Raw genomic sequence first — 22442 nt, forward strand, 5'->3', positions numbered from 1 at the left:
CGGTTTGTTTGCCTTAGCTGAACTCTGTTAGTGCTCCGAAGCACTTGGTGCTGGAACTGCAGGGCCCTGCGAATGATTAACATCGCTGCATTTGGAAAGAAGTTTGATCGTGCAACAAATAAATTGCATTGAACATTTAGGAGGGGGAAATTAATAACTAGCTGCTTGCTAAGCGACAGGCGTCTGTCCAGGAGACTGAACGAGGCAGGAATCGGATGGGAAAAAATATCATACAGAGAAGGGTAACCGAGTGTCTTAAAGGATCAGAAAGCATTCTCCAAGGGGGACAGGATTAACTCAGCACGGGCATTTCCTAATTTCTGCATGCTCCCCTTTGCAGCCGTAGAAACGTTCGTTTAACCTCCGTGGCATCGCACGTGCTCTTGCAGGGAAACCTGAGAGAAAGTCAGGACTGGAATTCGGCAGCTCCTGACTCCTTAACCCACGCTTAGATCGTGTATCCCACCAATTGATCCTTTGTAAGTGCATCCACCACAGACGATTTAAAACAAGCTATTACTGGTTGTCTGCCAAATTGCTGCAGTTCTAAAATACCCTAAGTACTGGTCGAGCACTTTGCGATGTATTTTTGCCTGCTGCAGCCACGCAGTGTCTGCAGGCTAAAGCCTTGATGCAATAGCCCCAAGTATAACTTTCCAGGGATTTGTCCAAAGGAAGTAACTTCAGATTTAAACTGTATTCTTGTATATCAAATCTTTATATTGACTGGCTACAAAAACCCCAGACTAACCTGAAATAAAATGCCTCTGTGATAGAACATCCCAAATCCTCAAGTCTGTGGTTAGGGTACCTCCAATTCCACACCACCATTCCCAAATTTACCTTGGTACCTCTCCTACAAATAGGCTGCACTCAGATGGTGAGACCAGCAGTCCAGGCTACATTACACAGAAGCAGCAACACAACTCACCCATCCCAGTAATGACTCCATCACGCCCTGGATACTTTAGTAAACTTTCTCCATATTCCTTCACCTTTTTTTTTTTTTTTAAACTTAGCACAGAAGTGTCTCTCATATTGACACCTTAGCAGGGTTTGCAGTATACACATATCATAAAACTGAAAAGTCCACCACCTCCATGTAATACTGAGCACACTGTCAATTTAGGATGATAGACAACACTATTTGCTAGCATCCTCATGGAAAGAGGATGCCCAATTCAAATATTTAATTTTACAGCCACCAGTGTAAAGGATATACAGATTAATAAGGAGCGATGTCAGTGCATCAAAGACCAAAATGACATCCACAGAAGAAGTTAACAGCCCAAACTGTGGAAGAATTTTTCAGCGGAGTAGAAAATCCCAAGACGTCCCCAGCACAACATGCTCCGACTGTCCTTACTGCCGTACATGTGGACGATGTTGATTTATTTCAGGGTCACAGAACACCAGTCCCCTTTGACCTAAGCCCTGTATGGGGAAAGTCCCACAAACCCATTTCCTTTCAGGCATGGAGAGAGTGGTTCCAGCCCGCATTAACTATTGGGAAGAAGCCTTTAACACCGAGCCCCTCGAGGCCATTCAATATGAGAGTGCTCTACTCATACCGGGCCCATTTCCTGCTTTTTATATCCTCATGGAAGTTCTTCCAGCTCCTGGAATGAAACCTAATATTATTTTTTTTTTTTAGTACAGTACAGGATTATGTCAGTAAAAAGACCCATATGTCATGGCTTTATATAGTCAGCTAACAGAGCTGGAGCCAGGAATTGGGATGGGATAACAGCCTAAATCCGGAAAATAGGCAACATATTTTCTAACAAGGAGGAGCGCGGTGAATGTATCTCCCAGAAGCCCTACTGAGGCCCATGCAAGGAAGCATTGCTTTGGATTTCTTGCCCGATGCATTATGATAATGGCATGAAAAAGGATTACCAGAATCCCTAAAAGTTCCAGAAATGAGCTCATACCAACTGTTTCTCATTCCTAGGGTTAATAACAGGGCCACAGTCATTTGAAATGACCACGCACTCATCAACCAGCCACTTCCCAACATTTTTACTGAACTGTCCAGACAATAGAAAATTTCCCAAATACAGGAATACACATATCCTAGTCACACTATATGGGTGAATCTCTCCTCCACTTGTTCCAACAAGTTAATGGCCATTGAATTTTCCGAAGGTATGTACAGAAACAATGGCTACATTTGATTAAGAGATCAATTTCAAAGACTTCCCATTGTCTAATTTTCATGTTCTTGGCCTCTGTAAAGAAACCCAGAACTCTACTGAAGAGACCAACACACCAACAAAAGTGAAAGATTTGTGAACAAAGGCCATAAAACCAGAAGATACCCAGCACTACATGGGAAAGTGCAGTTAAGAGGGTGACATCCTCAGCCTCGCCCTGATGCTTTCCCTTAACACTTGTCCCCTGTGAGGGATCCACTGCCTGAAATCCACCCCGCTGAATATCTCCAGGCTCTTGTCTAATGAGAACAAGCATTGCCACCTCTCTTTTAAAAGGCAAGAAAGAAAAAGGACAGCCGAAAAGACAAAGAAATAGGCAGCTTGCAGGAAGCCCTCTCCCACCACACATTCTGGACAAGGCCATTCTTTACATCCCTGGTGCTGTACAGAGGATTTGAGACTGAAAGTCTTGAAAGCAGGTGCCTAAATGTCACCCAGGCATTTTTTGGCTTGAACGTAAAATGTTTCTCTCTCATGAAAGGATCTGGGGCTAGCAGGAAAAGGGAGGATGCAACTCAAGCAGAAAATTCGTGTGGCCAAAGCACACCTAGAGTTGAAGCTGGCTGTGTCTGTGAGAGAAAATAAAAAGGGCTTTTTCAGATATGTGAATGGAAAAAGGAGAACTAAAGAATACATAGGGCCGCTCCTTGATAGGGAAGGTCTCCTCACAGACAATGACATAGGCAAAGCAGAGACGCTTAACGCCTTCTTTGCCTCTGTCTTCAATGCCGATGATGGGCTTCGGGACCCAGGGTGCCCTGAGCTGGAGGACCGGGACGGTGGGGATGACAAATTCCCAACCGACCCTGAACGTGTGCGGGATTTGCTACTCCACCTGGATCCCTACAAGTCCATGGGTCCGGATGGGATTCATCCCCGGGTGCTGAAAGAGCTGGCAGACGTCATCGCGGAACCTCTCTCAATTATTTTTCAACGATCCTGGGAATTCGGAGAGGTCCCGGTAGACTGGAAGCTGGCAAATGTTGTGCCGATTTACAAGAAGGGTCAGAAAGAAGACCCTAGCAATTACAGGCCTGTCAGTCTCACATCAGTGCCTGGTAAAATCATGGAGAAGATGGTTCTCGAACTTATTGAGGCTCACCTGGGGGACAAAGCAGTCATTGGTCCCAGCCAGCATGGGTTTGTGAAGGGTAGGTCCTGCCTAACTAACCTGATTTCCTTTTATGATAAGATCACCCGTATGATGGACCAAGGGAAACCAGCTGATGTGATTTTTTTGGACTTCAGCAAGGCTTTTGACACGGTTTCCCATAGAATCCTACTGGACAAAATGTCCACCATACAGCTAAATAAAAACATCATACGATGGGTGAGCAATTGGCTAACAGGCAGGGCCCAAAGGGTTATGGTAAATGGGGCTGCGTCAGGCTGGCGGGCGGTCACCAGTGGGGTCCCTCAAGGCTCCATTTTGGGGCCGGTACTTTTCAATATTTTTATAAACGATCTGGATGTAGGAATAGAAGGTATTTTGAGCAAGTTTGCTGATGACACCAAACTTGGAGGAGTTGTGGACTCGAATGAGGGTAGAAAGGCCTTGCAGAGGGATCTGGATAGGTTGGAGAGCTGGGCGATCACCAACCGCATGAAGTTCAATAAGAGCAAGTGCCGGGTCCTGCACCTGGGACGGGGAAACCCTGGCTGCACATACAGACTGGGCGATGAGACGCTGGAGAGCAGCCTAGAAGAGAGGGATCTGGGGGTCGTGGTAGACAGCAAGTTGAATATGAGCCAGCAGTGTGCCCTGGCGGCCAGGAGGGCCAACCGTGTCCTGGGGTGCATCAAGCACGGCATCGCTAGTAGGTCAAGGGAGGTGATTGTCCCGCTCTACTCTGCGCTGGTGCGGCCTCACCTCGAGTACTGTGTGCAGTTCTGGGCACCACAGTATAAAAAGGACATTAAACTGTTGGAGAGTGTACAGAGGAGGGCTACGAAGATGGTGAAAGGCCTGGAGGGGAAGACGTACGAGGAACGGCTGAGGTCACTGGGCCTGTTCAGCCTGGAGAAGAGGAGGCTGAGGGGAGACCTCATCACAGTCTACAACTTCCTCGTAAGGGGGTGTCGAGAGGCAGGAGACCTTTTCTCCATTAACACCAGTGACAGGACCCGCGGGAACGGGGTTAAGCTGAGGCAGGGGAAATTTAGGCTCGACATCAGGAGGGGGTTCTTCACAGAGAGGGTGGTTGCACACTGGAACAGGCTCCCCAGGGAAGTGGTCACTGCACCGAGCCTGTTTGAATTTAAGAAGAGATTGGACTGTGCACTTAGTCACATGGTCTGAACTTTTGGGTAGACCTGTGCGGTATCAAGAGTTGGACTTGATGATCCTTAAGGGTCCCTTCCAACTCAGGATATTCTATGATTCTATGATTCTATAACTCTCTAACCATAGGGACCTGCACTGTAGATGTCTTCACTGTCACAATAAACTCCTTTAAGTAAGAGAAATAAAAGAACTAAGAAACACAGCCTCATTGCAGCACAAGCTTTGAGTCAAGGTAAGTTGAAAATCATATCCTTGACACCTCTGGGATCACAGCCCAACATTGTAAACACCATCAACACAGGACTAGCAGGTAAGGGGAACACAGGAGAGTCAAGCAAAAGCAGAGTCTCAAGGATCTTAAGTCTGAGACTGAGATAAAATATCCTTCCCTGCCCCTAGTTCCTGAATGCAGAGAGAAAATTGCTGCCCATGAATCATCCTGCCAGGAGACCTGCAGCAAAGCTCTGCTCCTGTTCCTTTTCCTGGTTTTGCTGTTTCTAGGGCTGTAAGAGGATGCCAATGAAGAAGTTAAAAGAAGTACAGCAAATAAGGGTCTGGAAGCTGTAAGTGAAACAGAAAATAACTGTAGCCAGAGAAAGTGTACAAGTTACTCCCATTTTCTTCAATGAAGGGTTCTCATGACTACTGCCACTTCTACAGGAAGGGTAAAAAAACAAAAGTTGTGCTCTGCAGCTCACACACAGCTCTCACACCAGGGAGGTGTCAGCTGCAGGAGCATTCTTACTTACTAGTGTATGAGAAAGGTCAATACCTGCCACCCCAGCACAACAGCTGTCTGCCCGTCTGTGCTTCAGGCAAGGGGTCAGCGTCAATGATCCTGACACTGACTGGAAGGGTTCTCGAGAACCTCAGTTCTCATTGCACCCAATCCCCTCCGCTCTGCTTCATTTCTTTTAATTCTTCTCACAAGTCTCAGAAACAGCAGCGGTCGCTCTCCTGAGGGACATGGAGAGCAGAAAGGGAGACAACTATACAAAAATAAAGCATGAGGATGAAACAGAACAATATCAAATTCAGGTCTTCCTAACATTCTCCTTTCTTCATATCTCATATTCTTGTAATTAACTACGGGAAGACCTGTGACACCAAGCTGTTTCAAAGACCAGAAACTTAAAAATTACATAATGCCATTTCCTTTCCTTTTCATATTGTAATGTCATGAATTCATACCTTAAAATAAGAGAGAGATTGGATAGGCTGTAGTAGATATCAAAGATTGTATGTGATGGTTAGAGGAAGGATACTTTAACTGAATAAGGACTCAAATGTTTCCAAAGTTCCCATTAATCCAAACTAATGACAAGCTTGCAGACTGAACTGTTATCTCAGAGACAGAGGTCAGATCTTTAGGTACAGGTCTTTTTATGATGCTATACCAGTACCCCTGTGCTTTGTTCTCATACCAGTTCGTTCAGACGGCCAAGGGCTGTATGGTGACATCAGGGAAGCAGTAAAAGCAGAGAGAACTGGAAACGAGGATGCCAGGATCAGACAGCAGGACGTACAGCTGCTAACAGGAAAAGAACAGCAAATGCAGAACTGGAAACTTTGGTAGAGGAGAGAAGACAGGAAAAATTGTAGAAATGGAAAAGAAATACACATTTAGACAGCAGTTCTAGAACTTAAATCAAATGACATCTGTGCCTTCATGGACTTTAGAGATGCATTTAAGAAGCTCTCTCACACTAAACTATCTCCTAAGACACTGTAGAGCTTTGGCTTGGTTTTATCTAATCTAAATTCAGATTGTAGGTGTCTAACTAACATTGCATGCGTTATACTTGAGCTACTCAGGGTGGGTCCCCCTCCTAGTTCATGGAAAAGAAAACAAATCCATACCTAGATTGATTTTACCTCTTTCTGAGGAGGATGAGTGAAACAAGTGAGCTACACACAAGCAGTGCTTATCCTCCTCAGAGCCTAGATAAACAGTTGAGATTTAGGCGCTGATGTATCAACAGATGTCTATGTGGTCAAGGTGAGATAAAGCCAGCCGAAAGCAGCAACTACTCACAGACTAACAGTAACAACAGGAAACTTTAGCCAGTTCAGATGCAGAGGGTGAAAACAGCTGAGTAGAAAGACTTTGTCCAATGGGGAGAAGAAGCACGTAGATTTCTAAGCAGACACCCTTTCCAGAATGAGGAAATCATGTTACAAAAGCAGGTTTGGGTAGAAGGAACAAAGCGAAGCATTAAACTAGCTTACACAAAGAGTGTTTAAGAACATCCTATGCAGGACCTAGCCCAATTTCTGGGCGAATCATTATGGACATAGGACCTAAAAGGGCATTCACAGAATCTTGAATTGCCTGAAGGGTGAAACTTCAGTTTTGAGTTTTCTGTACACACAAACTGAACTGGGTGAAGTAAGTCTTGATGTTCAGCTGACGTAAATGCTCGCACTGACTCTGGAAGTAGGCTCCAGGACCTGGGGACCTGAGGTCACACCACACCAGTAAAAACAAAGGTGAAATAAAGCACTGAGTTCCTTGACCTTTTCTATGTCGTTTTATCACTAGATCTCCTTCCCCACCAAAGAGCAAGTGTTTTTCTTTGCTTTCCTTCTCATGTCAAGGCAAATGCAAAATATTTAATGCACCATCATGATGGGCAGAGATGCACATACATTTACCCATATACAAACAAAGCAATTATTTTCTTAAGAGTAACTGTTTAAATAGTTTCCTCTTTATCTTGAGTATATCTTCTAATTTCAATTAAAAAAAAGCATATGAGATTGTCCTTGTTTTGCTGTTTTATCTCTGTGTTAGCATGGCTGACAGACTTATTTATTGGATGAGAACTGGGGTTATAACTCTTGTTTTCCATGGGTATGCATAAGACCTAATTTAATGAATGAATGTTTTTCATATTCATGTCAACGTATTTAGAGGGCAACTCTTATTTACAGATTATTGCAGATAAAAGGGAGGATTACGTGCAATCTGATTTCCTGCGTAACATGGGTCTAAAATTATCCTTAAAATATCAGCATCTCATTTATAGCTTGTACAAAAGAGGCAGTACTTTTTCCAGCTCTAGAGAGCTTTCGGTCTTGATTTATGAGAAAAAACATTCCTCCACCACAACTAGAAAGTTGTTCAGATGCTCAGTTACCATCACCTGATATACTGAAACTCTAGAATGAATTCATTCATCTTCTGTTTCCAGCACCCTTAAATCATCGTGCTTTAATCTGAAACCCTGCCTTGTTTTCAGGCCTAGTTTTGAGTTGCTAGGCTCAGTTAATACTCAAAAATTTTGAAGTGTTCCCTACAAAAGTGATCATAAAACTCTACAATGCCAATAGGTATTCCTTAGCCTAAAAGAACCCCAAACAGATGAGCAAATAAGAAATGAAATAAAACACCAGCTAAATCAACAGTGTTTCACTTGTGCAATAAAGAGAAAAAATAAAAAGACTCCTCAAGATCAGCATAGCACCTTGCTTTTTATATGCCCTTCAGAAGCTCTAAACACTGCTGCTGCTTACCAGTGTCTGTTTAAATGCTTTAGGAGAGAAGCCAAACGCAAGGTGATGCTGAATCCTCAGAGCGAGAAAAACTACGCATTTGTGTGCAACTAAACAGTAAGTATCTCAAGAAGTTCTCAACAATCTTCCCCAGTAGCTATAGCAACTGCATTCACTGTGTTTTTACTAGAAAACATTTTTTTAAAGCTACCTAAGAAAGTACGTTTTTCAGCCCTTGTTTAAGCATTTAACTTTCAGGTCTTCCGATGCAATCCCACTCCCCCTTCAGCTCCCAGCCCTTCTGCTTCCACTTGGCATGCATGGCATGCGAGTTGCTGGGGTGACTCCCAAATTCTGGGAAGGAATTTTCTCTCTGACATTCAGCATGCTTAAATCCAAACTGCTGGACTGTGGCTTTCATTTCCAGTGAAACGCCTTGCCGGCGCAAAGACTTACATCTCTCAGGCAAATCTGACATCCGAGGAGAATTACACTAAAGCAATAACTGGTCTAAGTCCTTAAATACCATAAAGAGGATGGGAAAAGAAATAATCCTTGTTCAAGAACTTTAAACAGTTAGATTTGGAGAAACATTTGCTGTGTTAGACTTCTGCCTTGCTATTTTTACTTACACTAGCAAGTGCAGTAAAGCAACAAATCTTCAACACTACTTGGGATATGAATGGCTTTGCAGAGCCATTATACTCAGCTTGTCTGACATAAACTACACCTTCCCATGGCATGGTCTTCTCTATATGATTGGCATTGTACAGTGCAGTAGTCACGTTTGACATTTTTCTGTTGAAAGGGATTTTTTTCCCCCCTTGAAATAGCTATGTAAGACCAGAAGAGAGTGCTGGGTTTCCTTTATTCTTCAAAACAACCATTAGAGCAGAAGACTGCTGTAGGTTTAACTCGTCTCTCTGGTGCTCCCACCTGTATGAACACCAGCTCTGACTCTCAAGTCACTGAAACAGAAGTAACTTAGCACTTCACATTTGCTCTCCCTTTTGAGAAGACAGAATTTTATTTCCCTCTGAGGTGTGTGAAACATTGAAAAGATCAAAAGCATGCTACGGTTCTTCATACTCAACACACACCTTCCACTTCAGAAGTCAGTAGAAAAATGTTTGTCAGACAAAATTGCACGGTACATCCGCTCCTCCACTCCCGAGTCTCTTCTCACTGACAATGGCCCCCTTATTCCCTTTCCACACCACTGCCTTAGTTTGACATATTGATTCATTTACTCATGTGTAGCAGCTTGTCGAGCTTGCCTCTGACTTTGCTAATTAAGAAGAGTCCACCATAAAACGCACACACAAACACAAAAAGAAACTACAGAACATCACCCTTCCTAGCATACTATTAGATTTCAGGTAAAAGCTTTGTTTTCATATGCTATAAAAGCTAGTCTGTTGCTTTTATAAAGCATTTGGTTATATCCACAGCAATGCCACTGAATAGCTATTAGACCAGCATTTTCCCTACTTTTGTATGCTTTTCAGGTGAAGTCCCTGTAAGGTTGAAAACATTAAAAGGCAAAGACCAATGTTAAAAGCTAGAGTACAAGTCTCAGCACTAAGATTTTCCATGTCCATCTTAAGCCAGAACACAGATCGCTGCAACTCAGTGCAACAGAAACGCAGCAGTGCGTGACAGAAGAATAAGCGATGTTATCACCAATGTTATTCAACATTCCAATATAGTAAAACATTATGATACCTGGAAAATATTCACAAGTTGTCATCCTGTTCCTAATAACATCCCAGAGGCAAAAAAGATTTCTTCCCCAGTGCATACCAGTGTACAAGAGTGTCAGCTTTATGACTCCAGCCTATGAATTACGCCAGTAGGACTCCGATTCACTGGCAACAATTCAAGAACAGGAAAGTCAGGACAATGAAATGACTTCAAAGGAACATGAGTTATTGGAAAGATCATGCAAGTGCAGGCTAAGTATCAAGGCTTAACACATTTCAGTTTCATCAGATTCCAAGTAGCAGGAATCAATTATTTTTCTGTACCAGCAAATCTTCAGAATCTCAGAGCCTGACTCCATTCTGATGTGCAGCTGCAGCTCTATGTGTTAGTGTAAATCAAAAAGAAACACCGAAAAAAAAGCCAACAATAAGAAAAAATATCTCTGAGCCCAAAAGGAATTAGACAAGAGTGAAGTATCACTGCCCCTGATGCTGAGGCTTAACCACCTTTCTTCAGAGGACAAGCCCTTAAAATATATTACCAAATCATTTAAGTCCATTCAATGGTTACTCTAAGATGACTCTTCTACTTAATGAGAGACTTGTCTTCAACCACAAGTTATAAATAGCAGCATTGCTTTTGCCTGGTGTGAATCTCACAAAAAAGGGAACATTTATAAGGGAAAAGCAATCGTCTAGGACTGGGCTACATTCTCCCATTTCTCAACTTAGGAAAAGAGAGGAGGGAAGAGTATTTTGCCTACCATGTGTTTCCCAGCCACATGAGACCTACCTTGTCTCTGAACTCCGTCCTGCAGCAGAGGAATGCCCTTCTTGCAGGCTGGAGCCCTGCAAGTAAACAGGCAGGGACAGGCAGGATGTGGGCAGAACTTGGGATCTACAGCACCCGCCGCCCTGAGAGGCTGCACCCTCCCAGGGACCAAAGTAGCCTCACAACCACCACAAAAGCAGAAAAGGACCGGCAATGAAGGGCTATCCCCGCTGCAGTGCCTCCCATGATTACTGCTTGGGTAACACCAGCCCTCGCCTCCCGCCTGGGCCAGGACAACACGTAAGCACTGCTCACCCTCCCTTTCACTGAAAGACCAGTTGCTGTGCTGGTCCCAGTATCCCCATGACTACTGGGGAACACACCGGTACTTGCAGATACCCATTTAATTCAGACTGCTCTCTGGCAATCAAAGCTCACTAGCTTCTAGTCCGTGATTTCAAGCATTTCCTGATGCGCTAGCCTAGAAAAGATGCTGCCAGCAATATTCTAGCTCATCTACTTCTGATGGAGAGAGCAGCCTGAGTGCATTTTTTTTTTTTGTAATTTGTCATAAACAATTTTTAAAAAGATTTGAGTCATTTTGCAAATTACTGAAAATATTTTAAAAGCTCAATATTTTCAATATATCAAGTGCTCCTACTGAACTCATCACATCAGGAGAAGCCAACTTTGACATTTTTTTTTTGAAATACCACACCCTGAATTATGTGCTTCAGAAATGACTACAGTCCTTGCTAGCCTTGCTGATTTAGTAACACAGCTTGCAAAAAGATCGATGTTCAGACAATCCCACTGGTATCTCAACATACCTCTTAGCAGATTAAAGTACTCCATATTTTTTTCATTGGGATGACAGAATCTACTCCTAAATAAAGAAACCACAGTAGAAGCCTCAATAAATTGGGAGTCATTTTCCACTTAAGTCCATATAACACTAAACACACTGTTGAAACCTTAAATCACAGAAAGCTGTTGTTAGTGACAGAGCCCTCCCTAGACTTCATGGATTTATTCCCAGAAAGCATTAAACCTAAGGGCAGGATTGCATTAATTTTCTTACCTTTATTTCCCACTCTGTTCATCCATCACTTAAACCAAATCCCAAAGAGTCTGTTTTTACTGTGTGAGAAAGCATCAGTGTGCACAAGGTTAGAAGCCTTTTCCTGAACTCAGGAGATACAATGAAAGACCACAGAGGATACAAAAATACCTTCAGTTCCTCAAATATGGACTTGAATGTAAAGTAATTCCTGAGTCCCCATCCATTCAGACTTCTCTGTGATCTTCAAAATCTACTTATTTTAATCATCAGCTTTTCTTGTGAACACATTAGGGATACTAAAACCTATGACAAACCAGCAGGTGCTGAAAGAGAGATGCACGCCACTGTTTTTATACACTGTGACCAAAGGAAACTGCCTGCATTTTCAAATACAACTTTTGCTTCAGTGGAATCACCTGAGAACGATTTAAGTGTTTATTCTCCTTCACGTGTCAGGTATTTTATTTATTTAATAAGACATGGGTACCCTATTTCTCCTAGAAAACAATAACACAAACTTCTGAAAAATTTCCCCCAGTATGTAATACGTGACAAGCACTTTTGCAAATTTTAGCTTTTAATTCCCATTCTTTTCAGTTGTTGTTGGACGTACCAGAGTGATTTTACACCTCGGGGGACTGAAATTCATAGATTATTTTTGTGATTCAGTTTGACTTGCCCAAGAAGACCATGAGGTTGTCTTTAGTGATAAACCATGACCTAAAGAGGATCATCTTCAGTAAAACACAAGATTGCATAACTCCAAGAATCACAGGACTGGGCTGCTTCGATGTGCATCGCATGTTTTATTTAAAAGGACAAAACAAGCCCTATAGTCATACAGATGCTCAAAAAGAAGACTCGTCTCTTGGCAGCAGGCAACACACTTTGAATGGTGGCAATTCCAGAACACTGAACAGGTGATATCTGACTTTAAAACCCAGTAAGACAGCTGGGAGTTGTGAGACCTAGTGTAAAACCTACTGCTCTCATGCAGTTGGCACTGTCTACTCCCAGCAATGGAGGAAGTTACTGAGTGGGAGGTTTTCAGCAAGAAAGGGGAATAGTTTGACAAATAAACATCATAAGCAGATGGTGGGAAAAAAACAGGGGTAGGTAGGACAAATCCTTTCAAAAATCCTCTTTTAACCTGCCTACATCTCCTGAAGCATAATTTAGGAGTGTTTAGTGACACTCCCTCTCACTGCACCTTAGGGGATTTTGGCAGGGGAACAATTCAAAGCCAAGCTCTGCCCTAAAGAGTTACACATAATTTTCCCATCCTAATTCCTCGAAGTTTTTCTCTCCTGAGTCTTTTAAAGCCCTGAAATAAAGTGCTCCTTCATCTGATCTTCCAGATGCTGCCATGCCTCAAGTCTCCCATCAGAATACATCTCCCAGCAAGTCTCTGTTATGAACTGAATTAGAAGCAGGTCCTGGAGGAATGAGAAACGGGCTATAATCAGGCCATTCACCTGTCAGCTAGTCTGTAAAATGCCAGTTTTTCACACAGGGAACTTGGACACTGAAGGATCTGTTTTGCCTAAGGTTACTGTGACATTGCTGAGAATTTAGCTCAGTTCAGCAATCCAAGTCTTGCACCAAAAGGAAAGCTTCCTTTTCCTTTGTTATCTCTGCTGGGACAGCAAAGGGCACCCTGCTTACCGGCCATGACCCCTGTGCCTAAAGAGTTTACGATCTAATAGACAGAATTTCACAAATCCCATGAGTATACAGCCATCAAGGATTCAAAAGGGATTAATAGCCTCCTCGCCCCTCCCATTCTTGTGGAGGGTATTTAAGGAGAGAAGCTCTCCTATACAGACAGCATCATGTCACAGAACAGAGAAAGGATTAGCACTTATCATCTGATCAGGCAAACAAGTTAGCTAAACAAGAAGAGCTGGTAAAGAGGCAGAAAAGCTGTATGTACAATAGCATGGATCCCCCCACCTAGGCATGGGTCAAGAGTATTCGTAATACTGTTATTTAATTGAGAGACTTCACGGATAAAGGCCAACATCTGCAGACAGCTTAGGACTGACAATGGAAAAATCCATGCTCAGTGGAGCCTGTTAATGACAAATCAGAATTAATAAACATTATCCCATTTATAACAGGAATAAGTGAAAAGATCATACACGTTAAGTGTCTGCTTCACACAAAATTGTCACCATGCTCCAGCAATTATTTTTGCTGGCCATCTCCAATGCAAGAGAAACACTGTCTTCATAACAGCATTGTCATAAATTGGTTATGGGGGATGAATAAATCAACCCAAAGGCTAGTTTTCCCCAAAGCCAATGTAATCCCTCCTCCTGCATGGGCCCTGGAGGAGACAGGGAAGGGCTTTTTTAAGATAACACGCAGCCCAACAGCCTAAAACTTCCTATATCATCTGTGCATGACTGAGCATGCAGCTATGTGGCATCATAGTCAAAATGTGTATCTCCTTAAGGATCCTAAATCTGATATCTGGGATAAAACTGTCACATCACCCCGCTACAGCTAGTCCAGACCCTCCTGCTCAACCTAAACTGCTCCAATAATCAATACAAAACTTTTCTACAGTGTTAATTTATTGTGATGCTGCTGCTTGTTGGTCAACAGCCACGGCTCCCCCTAGCCTGTCTGTGGGAATGTAGTCCTGCTTGTTAACTCTGCTGACTGATGTGCTGAGACCTTATTGAAATTACAGGGATTAAACTGACCAAATACAGAGATTTACAGTGTCACTGTCTGTATCCGAGTAAACCACTACTGTCCCTTTATAATCCATACTGAGGAACAGACGTTTCTAAGGAGTAATACATTTCAAAGAGGTCGAATGAATCATGCTGTAAAACCTCCTGTTTTTCTTCCCCAAATCCAAAGGGAGCAAGGGCAGTCCAGCTAAGCGGGAGGACTCGGTAGCATACATCTAAAGCTAGGTGAGGTGACCCACCATGACAGCTTGGGCTGAAAGGACCTGTCTCAGACATATTTACTTGTATAGTGCAGCCAGCAGGAGCAGGGAGGTGATCGTCCCCCTGTGCTCTGCTCTGGTGAGGCCGCACCTCGAGTGCTGTGCTCAGCTTTGGGCCCCTCACTACAAGAAGGACATTGAGGCATGGAGCATGTCCAGAGCAGGGCTACGAAGCTGGTGCAGGGCCTGGAGCACAAGTCCTGTGAGGGAACTGGGGTTGTTTAGTCTGGAGAAGAGGAGGCTCAGGGCAGACCTTATTGCTCTCTGCAACTCCCTGAAAGGAAGGTGTGGGGAGCTGGAAGTCAGACTCTTCTCACAGGTAACTAGTGACAGGACCAGAGGGAATGGCCTCAAGTTGTGCCAGGGGAGGTCCAGGTTGGAAATGAGGAGACATTTCTTCTCGGAAAAAGCAGTCAGGCATTGGGATGGGTTGCCCAGGGAGGTGGTGGAGTCACCGTCCCTGGGGGTGTTCAAGGAAAGGTTGGACTTGGTACTTAGGGACATGGCTTAGTGGTGACATTGGTGGTAGGGTGATGGTTGGATCAGATGGTCTTGGAGATCTTTTCCAACCTTAATGATTCCGTTTTATTCTATTCTGGGCCACTCTGCATGAGGCAGGCAGACCCAAGAAAGGTTAAAAGCCACACAAACCTCTGACTGCTGGCACAGCCCCTGCCCAGGAACTATACCCACCTGTGCTATGTGCAATAGCAATCACTTAAGGGAATTCAGACAGTGATACAAAGATTCTTCAAGTCATTAACAAGGAGAAGAATAAAAGATCATAGTGATAGAAAAGAAGTGATACTGCTTAACACAGAATTGTTCCTGCTTTCTTCTAGTGTTTTTGCTTTGTTTTCTCACGAATTCTTCAGACCTAAAATACCTCAGCAATCCCTCCAACTAGGGGGACAGTCTCCCTGAAACGTAGTTTATCTGCAAGCTCCCTCTGTGGCTTCCTCAGCTGGCTGGGATCCACCTTATGGGTTATTACCTTCAAAAATACTCTTTGGGAGAGAGACTGGAAGCATAAACACTGAAGTGGAAATGAGAAGAAATTCAAGTAAGACTAAACATTTTTAAGCTGTTTATCATACCAGGGAAATTTGGCATAAGGTTACTTTATGCTTTATCTGTTTGCTTTGTCGTGTGTTATTACTAGTCTTAACTCAGAAACAGTTTAAGGAGTCAGTATACAGCTCTATTGGATGGTGCCCTAGAAAGCAGCACTTCTCTGACTACCCTGTATTGCTGCAACTAAAATTAACAACTTAATTTTATAGCCCGCTCCTAACTGCTATAGCCTTCTTGGGGTCATGGCCTGTAGTCGAGGAACAGCTGCTAAGGGAAGAGAAAAGGACACTAGGGGGAACAAAACATGACAATAGAGACATCCACTGTAAAAAGAAGTCCAAGAAGCAAATAAAAAAGACAGAACAGTGAAATAAAAGAAGAAAGTATTTGAAATGAACAAATAACTTGAGTGAAAAACAAAGCAAAACAAAACAAAGCAACAAAAAAACAAGAAAGAAAATGCACTCAGTAATAAACCCAAGGGATGACAAGGAATAAAATAAGGCATGACAAAGAATAAAATAAGCCCACGTGGTAAACTGCTTTAATTTCAGGAATGAATCATGAAAGTACTTATGCGTATAATTAAGAAAAGCCTCCACAAAACATAAAAACAACTCTTAGAAATACACTACAGGTGGTACCATAATTATACAGCAAAGCAGGACAGGGGGAAATTGGTTTGAAACAACTCAAGCACGAGGTGGCTTATGAAATTTCAAAACTCAAACAAAGGTTGCCAACCCATTTGTTAGGAAAGAGTAGTTCACTAGGGCCCTAGCCTCCCAGAGCAGTTGCGCAGTTTTATTACCTACGCTAAAGCCTTGTGCTTTATGAAAGGAATGATTTTTTTCTTCCTGCTGCAGGAACGTGGAGACACTGGCCATTGCAGAACTAGTCATCAAGTCCCGTGTTCAGCCTGAGAGCATCTTGGGCTGTGACACTGCAGAGCTTATAGATAAGGTAGGTTTGAGCCTCACCAGCACCCACATGGGACCAGATCTTCGGGTGCCACAGAAGGGCTGTGCCCTGGTGCCTTTTAGAGGGCACCAACTTTTAATTTGAGCCAATGGGCACAAACTGAAACTCAAGAGGTTGCATCTGAACAACAGCAAGCACTTGTGGCCCTGCTTGAGCAGGAGTTTGGACCAGATGACTTCCAGAGGTCCCTTCTTCAACCATTTTCCTCAACCACAACTATTCTGTGAGTCCATGATTTTCTAGTCAGGAATTACAACCATTGTGCCTTTGACCATCTGCCTAGATCTAGTCAATGGGGCTTGTTGAAGATCTTCTGGTATATTTTGCAAAGAGCAGCACTGAGCACCTTTCTGTTACCAAGTATTGCAGTGTACTAAAAACCACACATTCCTTTGCATTCCTACCTTATCTTTTAATTAGGGTATTTCATTTGCTGTGGACCAAAAGCAGTGTCCTACCACTGAAATGGATAAAGGGTTGCAGGGATGTCCATTACAAGAAGCGCTCTGAAATGGGTATAAGCTGTTGTTTCATTTCTAACTGCAGTAATAACCAAGACAATACATACACATTATTTGTAACCTTTACCTACTGATAAAATTGGAATTACTGTTGTGCTGTTGTACAAGTGGTAATTAGTTTGACACTAAGTGTGGAGCCAACAGAAATTCCCCTAGTTCCCCCATCTTTAAACTTTTCAGCTCAAAGAAAGTAATTGCAATTGATATACGGAACACCTCTTCTTATGAAAATCAATATAAACCTGGTTGCTTTTGAAAGAATTACCTGGATGCTGCCAACAGGCACATAATTCAACATGGTTAAGCAAACAGCACTGCAAAAATTGCACTTGGGTAATAAGCAGTCAAAACAACTATCGACCATTGGCTAAGCTCTGATGAAAGAGCATGACTCCAAAAAATATTTAAAACTGTCAATAGTTTAAACTTCCCCTCAAATGTGATGTGAAATATGGTGGGTTTGACATCTCTTATTAAAATTACTTAAGAATCAATATTCTGGACATAACAATAATCAAATTGAGTTGCTTAAACCAAGCTCAGGGGGATCCTTCTATTTTGCAAAGAACCAAAGATTAATTTCTAAGGAACTGAATCAATGCAAAGTAAATAGATTCTGATAAGCTGGGAAAGGATAGCTTGCATCTACTGCATAGTAGATAAGCTCTGCAATAGCAGTACTCCCTGTGCAAAGGAAATCTAAATGACTGCATAATCAGGACTGACAGCACTTGCAATACATGACCCATAATTCAATTTCATTCATTCCTAATGAATTGTCAAGGCTAACATTGCTTGGAGGAGCATTTGTGACATGTAACCACATCAGCTTCAGGTTCTGCACTTTTTGGCCAGCTCTGCAGCCACATCCACCCTGGTGTGGGATGTGTGGCTCTTCAGGGGGTGCCCAGGATGGGCTGCAGTGCTACTTCTGTAGCACAAGTATTCCCAAGCAGGTGCCGGCACTCACAGGTACCTGCCCTCTTTTTCTAACTTCCCTACCAAGCAGAGAAGCAATGGGAAGTTACTAAAGAATATTCATACTGCTTTACAGCAAGCAGCCTTTAAAATTCAAACTATGTCACAAGTCTGAGACTCCTGTTCATCACTGTATGCAAAATACCAGGTATTGGCCATGAAAAACTCAATATCATAAATAATATGAATGGCAACACAGCCACAGCCCAACTTTCAATTTCCCGAGAGTAAACTCTGTTTTTTTAAAAGTTGTTTCTAGCAGCACAAGGAAATGAAAACTAGCTCACTACTTGTATCACCTAGTGAAATTAATTTTCCACTAACCAGTAGGTTGTAACACATCTGTTGTATATCAATAACGTTTATCATAGAGGTGGGTTGTTTCTTGTTTTCCCCATGCCAGGTCAAATTTCTGATCTATACCACAAGTCTTTAGCAGACTATATACTCACCATCTACCCACCTACTGCCAATTCTGAAACACTTTTCCCAAGGCAATAATAATGCATATGTACCTTTTTCTTGCTAGGCAAAGCATTAGCTATTTAATCTTCACAGACCTTTTAGTGATGGTGGAAAATAAATATTATCAGCCCCCTCCACCCCCATGTTCAGACTAGGAACAGAGGCAAAGAGAGAAAAGCAACTTTTTCCTCAGCCAGAACTATCAGTCCCATTTTGCAGACCATATTCATTTGCTACAATATTTAAGCCTAGTCAGTGGAGTTGAACATCAGGAATACACTGGGGAGAAGAATTTGGTGCACGCTCTTCCCCCAGACCACCAGCCAAGGTCCTCTGCTGGGGTTGTCAGCCTGGGGATTGTAATTGCTGGTCACAACTCCCATGGCAGCCAGCACCAGCAAGTGCAAAGGAGATCATATAAAGGAAGGGAAGGGTCCTGACATGGAAAAAATATTTGTAGGGTTATCAGTGTTGCATTATTATCTCTGAAGACCATTTTTTGTGCACATTTCTCAGCAACAGGAGTACAGAAACACCATAAGAATCATGGAAGTGGGCTGGAGGCTCAGTAAGGTAAATTCATGCACTTGTCTCAGAGACAAAAAAGAGGGCCTGCCTGCCCCATTCTGCATCTTCCTTACGCTTCACATCTTCAGAGCCATGCCAGGGCAAATCTGGGGTCCCAGGACCTCACTTCCCTGCATAAAACAGCTTTGGCCAGAATTCTCCATCAGAGATGTGCTCCAGGACAGAAAAGTAGAAAGATGTTATAGGACAAGTCTTTCAATTCTTCTCAAAAATTGAAGCCAGATAGTGAAACCTTGGAACCTGCATTCTGGAAATGTTCCGAATTCTTAGAGAATGTATTACTCGTTAAGGAATCAGAATGCAGCGTATTAATAAAAATCTTTTTTTAGGGTTTCAGTTACAACTAATGCAAGACGTTCTTCTAATGATATCCATCATTCACAAATAGAAGACTTGACTGTGCAGAGACTTGCTAAAGGCTTTGCAGCACATCTGTGCCACTGCAATATCAGTTGTCCTGACCCCTATGGAGTTTTTGACCATAGTGTTAAGGAAAAAATCCTTAATTCCACATGTAGTTTACTGACCCTTGATATAGTTTATAAATCAAGATCTATGGCTAACACATCCTCTCCTCTGAAAAACATCTCAACACCTGGCCACTGTTTTTAAACAAAATTTGAAACTGAAGACTAGAAGTTGAGATTTATTAATTCACAAGATCTCATACTTCCATGCCAAGAAGACAGCAAGCCTGAGTGTGGCTTGAGGAGACAACATGAAGGCTTAAGAGGTGTAAATCTCCCAAAAGCACAATCAGAGACTTTTGAAGAAGCTTCTCATCCAGCAACACACCAGCTCCTGCTTGGTACCACTAAATGAGCTGGGACATGATCATCTGAGATGGGCTTACATTATGACAGCCTCAGAACCCTGATGCTGCTTCCAGTGGAGGGCATCACAAAACCTTCAGCAGCAACAGAACAAGCCATTAGGTAAACACAAAGAAAAAATGAAGTAGAAGATTGAGCAAATTGATAGATAGAGGGAGAGCTTGTCCAAAGCATAACTAGATAGTTTCTAATGTCTTCATTTTGGTGTTCTTTTCCTGTTCTACCTACATTTCCTAAAAAATTTCAAAATATGTTCCCAATTCCTCAGTTACAGTGACTTAGTAGATTATGTTAGTAATTTCTATAGACGTTTTTCCCAAAACATAAACTCTGATGTCCCCAAATATCTTAATAGCAGTTGGTAGTTCCTACTACAGCTTTGGTAAGTAAGGACCCAACATTGATGTCTTGAGACTCATTTGGCCAAAGGAAGACATATATGAATGGCTCCTCTCTAAAGAACTAAAAGCAGTAGAAGAAATGCACCACCACGTTTTCCTCATTAGGGAAAACAGAGCTGGAAAGGCTGCACAAGGATATTTTGGTGTTGTGGGAGACCATATAAAATTACAATTTACCCAAGAAAGCTTGGGGAATTTGACATTACCTGAACAGCTGAAATAGCCTGGAGTCACCTGTACCAGTCAGGTACAGTGGTATAGATAAGACATTGTTCTAATGCAGTTTTTTTCTTAAAGGTTTTGCTCTTCATTATGAGAAAGGGGAACTATTTAAGAACGGTTGTTAAACGGGAGGAATTGCAATCACCCGGCAGTGATTAATCAAAACAGGTTTTAGCAAAAACTGTTACAGTGTGACAAATTGAAATATCCTTTGAAGCCAAGATAATTGCTGAGCAAATCTCAGAAACGTATTTTAGCAAGGAAGTTATCACATGTTGGAAACAAAAGCCTTCTTTTATTCCTATTATTTTCAGTATCATAATCTCCACAATCAAAAGCTAGCTCTGGCACGTAGCAAAGATATTTGCCCTAAAACTGTATGAAGTGTCAGCAGAAGTAAGAAAAGACTTATGTGTATGTATAGGTGCTACAGACGCGCTCACCCACACGTTGTCTAGGTCTTTGAGCTCAGAAGAAGCTTCCCACAAATGCAGAAACAAACGAATTTTTCCACCTAATTCCTCCTCCATTAGGTGCCCACTGGGGAACTCGTTCTTCCACCATCCTGATATGAGTCATACTCATGAATCATACTGATACATCCCCCCCAGTAAGTCTTCCATCACACATATTGTTCCAAACCCAAAGCCTCTTTTCATTCATGGCACAGGTCTCACGCAAATTGCAAAGACAAATGCTCAAGTTATTGAGAATACTATTTGTACTAACAAAGCAAGATTTGGTCAAACTGATCCCTGGAGAGAGCAGCACTATCATTTACTGCTCCAGAAGACCTGTTTTCTTCCCTTCACTTTGAAAAGGGTTGAAGACTGCCCTTCTGCAAGTTACTTTGAATAATTCTACCCAAACTCAGATGACATTCATCTGTTGGCAGGCTGCCTATCTCTAAGTTCAGAACAGGACTGCAATTTCTCCAAGCCTCAGCTTTCACCTGAAAGGATCCCAAAACATCACCCTGCCTTGTCCGGAGCCACAGCAACATAACACACATATTAAAGATACACAGCAAAGCTGCATTATATAGTCACAACTTTGTTTCGTAATAACGTTCCATAAATACTCCACTGATGTAAATTCTAACAGATGTTTTCATATACTTGATATGTCTTACTTGGGTGCTTACTTCAGAGCATCTTCCCAATCATGGACAAAGAGCACATCCAAACTGCAGTCCCTGTATATTAAGAATTGCAGCATCACACTAGGAAATATGCATAGCAGAGGGATTCAATAAAGAAGTTCAATAAAAACTGCATGGAAACTTCTGCTCTTAAAATAATCATGGAGCTTTTGAGGTAAACTAAATCTTGTGATTGACTGCCTGACCTACGAGAAACTGTTCCTCGTATTTTATTAAATAGTATGTTTCCTTTAGTATTTATACAAACGTCCTCCCAGTCAGATGTCTAAACAGGCATTTGTAAAAGAGAAAGAGGAGATTCAGGCATACATCTAGAGTACTCCTCGGTGGAAATTCAGCATACAGTTCCATGCATAGATTTTGCAGGTGCATCTTCCTGAGAATGATTCCATTAGTGTCCACACTGTGCAGATGGGCTGTGTTATTTTAAGATCTTAATCAAAATACAGGCAAACGGGCACAGCACTGTATGCATACTAATGCCTGTGAAGTGTCAGCTGTGAAGCAGTCAGTACACTCTTTAAGAACATTAGCTATATAAAAGTACAGAAGTGAAAGAACTGCTGAATGAGGCAGCTTAGAGGAAGACTGGGAGGCTATAGCAAGAAAGCGATGCAAAGCATATTCATAATAAACATGAACTGAAAAAAAAAAAAAAACATTATCCCATTAACACGTCAGGGTATTCCCACATACTGATAGAAACTGAAGTGCCACCC

General features: G+C 42.4%; 1 protein-coding gene across 2 annotated transcripts in view; it reads right to left on the bottom strand.

Annotated features, from left to right (window-relative positions):
• The window catches only part of COL22A1 (collagen type XXII alpha 1 chain), a 235502-nt gene that overhangs the window by 212326 nt on the left and 734 nt on the right, over nucleotides 1–22442 (bottom strand). The window contains exons 1-5 of one of the 2 annotated variants that reach the window (XM_080578501.1): nucleotides 11702–13242; nucleotides 11552–11610; nucleotides 11301–11356; nucleotides 10492–10547; nucleotides 9721–9863 (exon numbers count right to left, since the gene is read on the bottom strand). The exons of the other annotated variant lie outside the window; for it this stretch is intronic. The gene's annotated coding sequence lies outside the window, so the exon portion shown is untranslated. Of the gene's footprint in view, nucleotides 1–9720; nucleotides 9864–10491; nucleotides 10548–11300; nucleotides 11357–11551; nucleotides 11611–11701; nucleotides 13243–22442 lie in introns of those variants that run through there. 2 annotated transcript variants of the gene reach the window in all.

Source organism: Anser brachyrhynchus (genome assembly GCF_964034855.1).
Source record: "Anser brachyrhynchus genome assembly, chromosome: 2".
NCBI lineage: Eukaryota > Metazoa > Chordata > Aves > Anseriformes > Anatidae > Anser > Anser brachyrhynchus.